Source organism: Bos indicus, chromosome 9 (genome assembly GCF_029378745.1).
Source record: "Bos indicus isolate NIAB-ARS_2022 breed Sahiwal x Tharparkar chromosome 9, NIAB-ARS_B.indTharparkar_mat_pri_1.0, whole genome shotgun sequence".
Lineage (NCBI taxonomy): Eukaryota > Metazoa > Chordata > Mammalia > Artiodactyla > Bovidae > Bos > Bos indicus.
Genome location: NC_091768.1, coordinates 22,012,261 through 22,020,065, shown reverse-complemented (window position 1 = coordinate 22,020,065; position 7,805 = coordinate 22,012,261). Strand labels below are relative to the sequence as shown.

The 7,805-nt window shown below is 39.9% G+C and overlaps 1 long non-coding RNA gene across 1 annotated transcript in view; it reads right to left on the bottom strand.

Moving 5' to 3' along the window:
* Positions 1-698: 698 nt before the first annotated feature.
* The window catches only part of LOC139184883 (uncharacterized), a 219,029-nt gene continuing 211,922 nt past the window's right edge, over positions 699-7,805 (bottom strand). Inside the window, exon 7 of the long non-coding RNA XR_011568381.1 lies at positions 699-5,782. This is a non-coding gene — a long non-coding RNA (uncharacterized lncRNA). The remainder of the gene's footprint in view (positions 5,783-7,805) is intronic.

The following is a 7,805-nucleotide window of genomic DNA, read 5'->3' as shown; positions in this document are numbered from 1 at the left end:
ATGCCCAAACATCATTTTCTTTCCTTTTATGATTTTTTCTTTCAATTTTGAAGTACATTTATGATTAACTGGAATATAATGAGTGCAGAGTCTGTATATTGAGAAGTCTGAGACCATGTCAAATTAGTTAGGTGAGTCTGTAGTCAACTTTCAAAACTTGATGTTATTTTGACCGAAGAATGGATAAAGAAGAATGGAATACTGCTCCGCCATAAAAGAGAATGAAATAGCAACATGGATAGATCTAAAGATTATCATACTAAGTGAAAAATCAGAAAGAGAAAAACAAATACCATATAATATCGCTTACATGTTGAATCTAAAACATGATACAAATGAACTCATTTGCAGAACAGAAATAGACTCATAGAGGTAGAAAACAAACAGGGTCACCAAAGGGGAAAGGGGTGAGGGAGGGATAAGTTAGGGGTTTGGGATTAGCACAGACAAGCTACTATGTATAAAATAGATAGTCAACAAGGTCCTGTTGTATAGAACAGGGAAATATATTAAATATCCTCTAATAAACCATAATGGAAAAGTATCTGAAAAACAGTATATATATATATACATATATATGTATATGCATAAATGTATACATATATATGTGTGTATAAGAATATATATGTATTCTCATATGTGTGTATATATACAATATATATAACTGAATCACTTTGCTGTACACCAGAAACTAAAATAACATTGTCTTAATAAATAAACTATATTTCAATTAAAAAAAAAAAACCTTGATAATACTTAATCAGAAAACACACAAGGATAAGGCTTCAATACTGGAAATCTATGACTTCTTCAAAATATCCCTTGAACTGTGTTTGTATAAAGTTAATAAAACAGGTTGAAACAAATTGTCAAAGAACCATGCATTCCTTTCATCAGCTTGATATGTATTGAGCATTGATTCCTAATTGTGTTGACAAGTTATTTGCCACTGCATCGAGAACTTTGGAGGAGAACTTTGGAGTGCCCACTGATTTTTGTGGAAACTTTTTTGTCCCCCCAATTAGGAAGCTTTTGATTCACAGAAGTCTGCAGAAGGAGAAAAATACACTTCTTTGGATAAAACAATATCCTGGCCTTTGGTCATTTCTTGGATAGTAAAGAAGAGAAGCTATTCAATTTTTTATGAGATTGTTCTGGAAATGAAAGACTGCTTATTTACATAAAGAAAGTCTATTCTATTTAAAGATTACTACTTAGTATTCAAACCATTAAACATATTGCCAAATAATCTTATATAAAGTAATTAGAATGCCTATGAATACATTTAAAATGTAGAGAAAGTTTTATTTTCTCTTTGAAAGATAATAAAAAGAATAAAACTGCTTTGTAATTTATGGACAGTGCCTTTGTGCTTTTGTTTTTAATATTTTTATTGAAGTATAGTTGATTTGGCCACCTGATGAGAAGAACTGACTCATTTGAAAAGACTCTGATGCTGGGAAAGATTGAAGGCAGGATGAAAAGGGGACGACAGAGGATGAGATGGTTTGATGACATCACTGACTCAATGGACATGAATTTGAGTAAACTCCAGGATTTGGTGATGGACAGGGAGGCCTGGCGTGCTGTAGTCCATGGGGTTCCAAAGAGTCGGACACAACTGAGCGACTGAACTGAACTGAACTGATAGTTGATTTACAATGTTTCAGGTATATAGCCAAATGATTTAATTGTAGCTCGCCTCCTATTACAAGCACATCAAAATCACCACTATCTGCAGAACAACCATCAAAGAAAAAGACTGGAACCTACTGAATAGATCTTCTACAATAAAGACATAAAGAAGGAACCACAATGAGACAGGTGGGAGGGGTGAACTCAGGATAAAATCCAGCCCCATATCCCTGACTGTTGACCCACAAACTGAAAAATGATTATGCTGTAGAGGTTCTCCCATAAGAATGAGAATTCTGAGCCCCGTGTCAGGCTCCCCAGCCTGGGAGGTCCATGATGAAGGGAACAAGCCCCCAGAGAGTTTGGCTTTGAAGGCCAGGAGGAGCCTCATGGGACTGGGGAAGACAGTGACTTCACTCTTAAAGGGCTGCACAAACTTTCACACAAAAGCAGTAACTTGATAGGAGCCTCCTGGTCTTGGAAAGCCTCCCAGGGAGGCAGGGAGTGGCTGCAGCTCACCTTAGGGTCATAGACACAAGTGTCAGACATACTGGGGAACACGCAACCTCATGAACACTCCTGGTGGCTACCATGTTGATTATTAGCGCTAATACCTGGCCCCATCCAAGAGTCTGCAGGTACCATTGCTGGGATACCTCAGGCCAACAACTGACTGGGTGGGCACACAGCCTTACCCATTAGCAGACAGGCTGCTGAAATGCTGAAGAGCCCACATGCACCTCTCAACATACCCTTTCACATGGTCCAGCCCACCAGAGGGCCAAGACCCAGTGCCACCCACCAGTGGACAGGCTTCTCCTGCCAGGAAGCCTGTACAAGCCTTTAGACCAGCCTCCCCCATCAGGGGGCAGACACCATAAGCAAGAAAACTAAGTCCTGCTACTCAGGCTTGACCCTAGCCTGGGACCAGTTGGGCCCTGGCCCAGCCCACCAGCAGGTGAACACAACCCTCGGGACCACCAGACCTCACACTCAACTGTGTCAGGATCCCCCCACCCCCACCGTAAGATCCGAAATGAGCTCTGGGAGTCCTGGGCCCTTCAGCCAGGCTCAGAACCCAACTGCCTTCCAGCAGTCTGGCACTAACCCCAGGATCTGGCCCCACCTGCCAGTGGGCGTGCAGTGGCCCCAGAGTCTTTGGGATCCTCACTCCGTCCACCAGTAAACCTGTAATAGCCCCAGGACCCCTTAGGATCCCACAGCCAGTCACCTCGTGACCAGGCCCCCACTAAATAACAGCCAGCAGCCCTCGCACAAGGTAGGGCCTGGCAACCAACCAGACTAAGGGCCAAACAAGCCTCCCAGACTGGCCACATAAGTCAGCCCGTCACTACGGAGGGACTCATGCAGCCCTCTTTGAGGGAAAGCCCTGAAGCATATGACTTGGGTGACAAGAGGGGAATGCCCTGCTAGGACGTATAGAACACCTCCTACAGAAGCCACTTCTCTGAGTTTGAGACACATAATTAACCTCCCACAGACATAAAAATACAGGTGCTTTGGTTTTTAAAGAAATCTTCTAAGGTTCTGAAACCACTTGTTAGTTTGTGACAATCTTTATTAGGCTCTTCTTTCCTTTTCTCTGCATAGCATGGACGATGAAAAGGAATTTGCATTTTGCAATGAGTGCACAGAGCAAATAATGCCTTTCTAGTTGGCTAAGTATAACAACTTTGGGTTGGAAGAATCATTGAAAGAAGCAAAGCACTACTGGTTACTAGAAAGACTTGAATTGTATAAAATCTATCCTTTGAGTCAGTGGTTTTAAAGCTTTCTTTCATATGTTGTGGACCTATTTTGAGTTTAGATGGATGATATCTTCACGTAGGTTCACAAGTTTTCATATAATTTTATAGGATATGCTAACTCTGAAATCCATCTACGGCTCTTCTAGGGCCCAATCAGAATATGTTTACATGACATCATTTTGTAGTTAATTGATATCTATTATTTTAATATCTAATATCTATGTATATTTAATTTCTAATTTATACCAAAATAATTCAACCAGACTTCATATTAGTACTTCAAATAAGTTTTTCTCTTTCTTTCACTCTAGGTTCTTGAAAGACTCATTAAGAATGTTTAAAAATGTTTTCTACAGAATGAAACTGTTTATAGAAACATGATTTCTTTATTGTTATTATCCCATAATTCATATTGACTGATTCTAGGATTATTTGAAGTTTAATTTTAACTTTGAGCCATGTAAAAGTTTATAAGAGTTTCTAATTCAAGGGAAAGAAATAACTCTTTTATTTTGATGTGTTTGGTTATCATATTTCATGATCTTTCTGGTCAGCTTTCCACTGGATCCTAGAAGAATGATGTGAGACTGACATTTGACAGAGTGTGGAATAGAAGGGAGGCAAGGAAACCTTTAGAGTGGTATCCAGGCATTAAGGTTTAAAAAGCTGAACAATTAAAGGATTTTCTCCAAATGGATGTCTTAATCATAAAAGCCAATAGCTGCAAGCTCTAGGGCTTAAAACAAGCAAACAAAATCTCTTTGATTATACTTGGCAGCCAGATTAGCTTTCATAAAACAGCGTTACAATTGCAGCTCCTTTTGATTTACTTGTATTCGTGTAATTTCCAGTGACCACAACAAGCGTGCCTTTGATACGTGTTACCCAAGGGCTACTATGCGCACTGTCCGAGGGTCTTGGCTGTCCTGTGAATTTGCCATGTGTTCTCCCACCTAGTGTATGGGCTTCTCCATTCAATCATCTGTAGGGACACCTGTAACTAATATAACAGTTAATCAACTATACTTCAGTTACAAAAAAAGAAAATAAAAAGATCTGAACAGACACTTTATAAACAAAGACATACAAATGACCACCAAGTACATCAAAAAGTGCATAACTACATAAGTCCACAGGGAAATGCAAATTTAAACCACATTAAGAGACCATTGCAAATCCATTAGAATGGCTAAAAGTAAAAAAAAAAAAAAAAACTACAGCAAGTAGAAATTTCAAACAATGCTGGTGGGCCAGTAAAATGGTGCAATGACTTTATATAACATTTTGGCAGATTCTCATAAAGTTAAACAAATATCTGTCATATGACCCAACCATCCCAAGAGAAATTAAATATGTTTATCCTACAAGAATACCCATAGCAGATTTATTCATAATAGCCAAAAAAATCTGAGAACAACTCAACTCAATGGACTACTATTGAACATTAAAAGGAAGGAGATTATTTTACCCTTGTTATATGCAATGTCATGGACAAATTTTAAAAACATATTAGTGAAAGAAGACATACCTACTGAATTACTCCGTATATCGTGTGTGCATGTGCACTTAGTCACGTCTGACTCTTTGTGACCCCATGAACTGTGACCCCCAGACTCCTCTGTCTATGGAATTTCCAGGCAAGATTCCTGGAGAGGGTTGCTATTTCCTTCTCCAGTGGATCTTCCCAACCCAGGGATTGAACCTGCATCTCTTGGCAGGTGGATTCTTTACCCTCTGAGCCACTGGGGAAACCCTACTCCATTTATAAAGAACTCTGAAACAAGCAAATGGATCTATGATGAAAGAGAACAGATTAGTGTTTGCGACTGGTAGGGGTGACTAGGAAGTGGCATGAGGGAACTTTTTTGGGGTGATGGAAATGTTCTATGTCTTAATTGTGGGTATGATAATATAGATGTATATATTTTTCAGAACTCATTGAACTTTATACTTAGAATGGGTGCATTTTACTATACGTAAATCATACCTCAATAAAGATGTGAAAAACAGAAAAAAGTCTGTAGGGATAAGTTAATTCATGGGTGTGTGTGTGTGTGTGATTCACAAGCATGTGAACCAGAACCAAGATGTTACTTACCATGAGTATAGTTATCCCTTGCCCACTCTATTTAAACTTTTCGCCAAATCTCTCTCTTTTCCTTCTCCCCTGCCCCCAGACCTGGTTGCCCACAGTGAGTCATCTGAAGGAAAGATGAAGGCAGTGTCTAGCATGACATTTGTCAGATGAGTCTTCCCCTATGTCTGTCTCCTTGGTCTTTTTCTCTGGGTGTCACAATGCATCACTGCTCTCGTGGTAACAGATAATAGATTACAGTTCTACTGGTTCGCCACTTCCTTTATGCTCAAGACAATGAGGCCTGCCAAAGAAAGGACGGTTACTTGGGCAATCAGGTGGTTAGGCATAGCTAACAATCTTTACTTTTTAGGCTAATGACTGTACTGGCAAGTTTGTGAAACAGAATGAGTAACTTTGGGTCTTCTCACCGTTTAACACAGCAGTTCTCTGCCTTTGACACCAATGCAAGAGTATTTAAAGCTGTCAATAACTGCTCAGTTTTAAAAGCCATGCATTTTCAGTTGTACATAGTTTCAGATGTGTGCTTTGACTTATATTTTAGTGTTGAATTGGCCCTCACTCTACTTATTTCTTGTATGTGGCCTTCTCAGATATGTGTGCTCCATATCCATGTTTTAACAGGACAACAAGAGCAATTTACCTGCAGACTGATTTCATCTGCTGATAGGATACAGGGTAATTTAGTTGGTAGAGAAAAGCACACTCACACACACACACACACACACACAACGCTTTCTTCAAGGAGACCCAGTATGCCAATCTTACTTCTATTATAACTCATTTTAATGGCTTTGAGCAAAGCTAGTAGCCATTCAGCTTCTGTTTTAGTCTTTGTGAAAAAAAAAAATCAGGAAAACAAGTTGTAGGTAAAAGAGATGTTACAGAATAGTTGGAATGTGCTCTGTAGACTATGGGAAAGAAGGGTCATTGAGAGTCAATTGACATTGCTCATTTCAGGAACCCTTAGGGTCCATTACCAGACAACCCCAATTGTCCACTGCATCATTCAAAGAACACTCAGAATTTCTTGGAGAAATCTGATGATGGTTGAATAACTCTGATATAGTAGAAATGGTGTAAGTGTGTGCAGGTTAAATCAATCTCACAAAAAAACAAATCTTCCAAATCCTCTTAAAAACTTAGTATAAATAAAAGGCAGATTAAAAAAATATTTATAGGGAATGATGACACCTAATTTACTTAAATCTTGTTGTTCATGGGAATATGTGCTTTCTAGTGAGAAGATAATGGTATAAATATATGATCTAATACAAATAAATATATGGTATGGAGTTATAAGTGAAAGTGTTAGCAGCTCAGCTATGTCTGACTTTTTGTGACCCCATGGACTATAGACCGCCGGGCTCCTTTGTCCATGGGATTCTCCAGGCAACAATACTCAAGTGGGTTGCCATTCCCTTCTCCAGGGGATCTTCCCAATCCAGGGATGGAACCTGGGTCTCCTGCATTGGCAGGCAGATTCTTTACCATCTGAGGCACCAACAGGAATCTTATTAAAATACACACTGGGATTTGTCATTATGCTCTTTTACAATTGGATTTTAAATGCTTTAAACTCAGCAATGCTAAGTGGTTAAGGGAAAAGTTTTCCAAGTGGTACCTCCTCCACATTCATATTTCTACTCAGCAGGGCAAGTTGGGGGAAACGGTTTGTATTTACAAAGGAAGATTCCATCAGATGGAGCAGCTGTTAATTCTTGCCTCTTTTGGGGAGGGTGTTGCTTCTGGGTGTCTAAGGTGTAAATTTGGGAGCTCTTTAACCATAACCTCAGAGCTGATTTCTAAGGTAACTAGAATCCAAAACACAGATGGTTTTATAAGTCAGAATTAGCACCTTGAATTGTTCCTGGAAGCACAGAGGAGGCTCCGCCCTTCTGGAGCCCAGTCACCCTGTGGCCAGTTTCCTGCCCAGCTGCCACTCCAGGATAATTGCCACATTCACACCAGTTCAAGTTTCCCTCTGGTGGCCTTCTGTGATTATGAGAGTGCCCACATGGAAGGCACACAGTTATAATCCAACTGAGAGGCTTGACTGCAAGACATCAAGGTGGTCCTTAGAAGCCAGTTGATTTTTCTGCAGCCAGATGAGACCAGACCACCACTGACAGCTCCATTCTCATGATTCTGGTTTCTTTCTGGAAAGGTGGAGCATTCACATAGCCCATGGCACACTCAAGTTCTCTTTAGAGCAAATGTAACCCAAGTCAACTTGACTGGCTCTGATAAGGTCACTGATTGGGCTGCAGAGTAAAGGTCAGAAGCAGCAGGGCAAGGTGACAGGG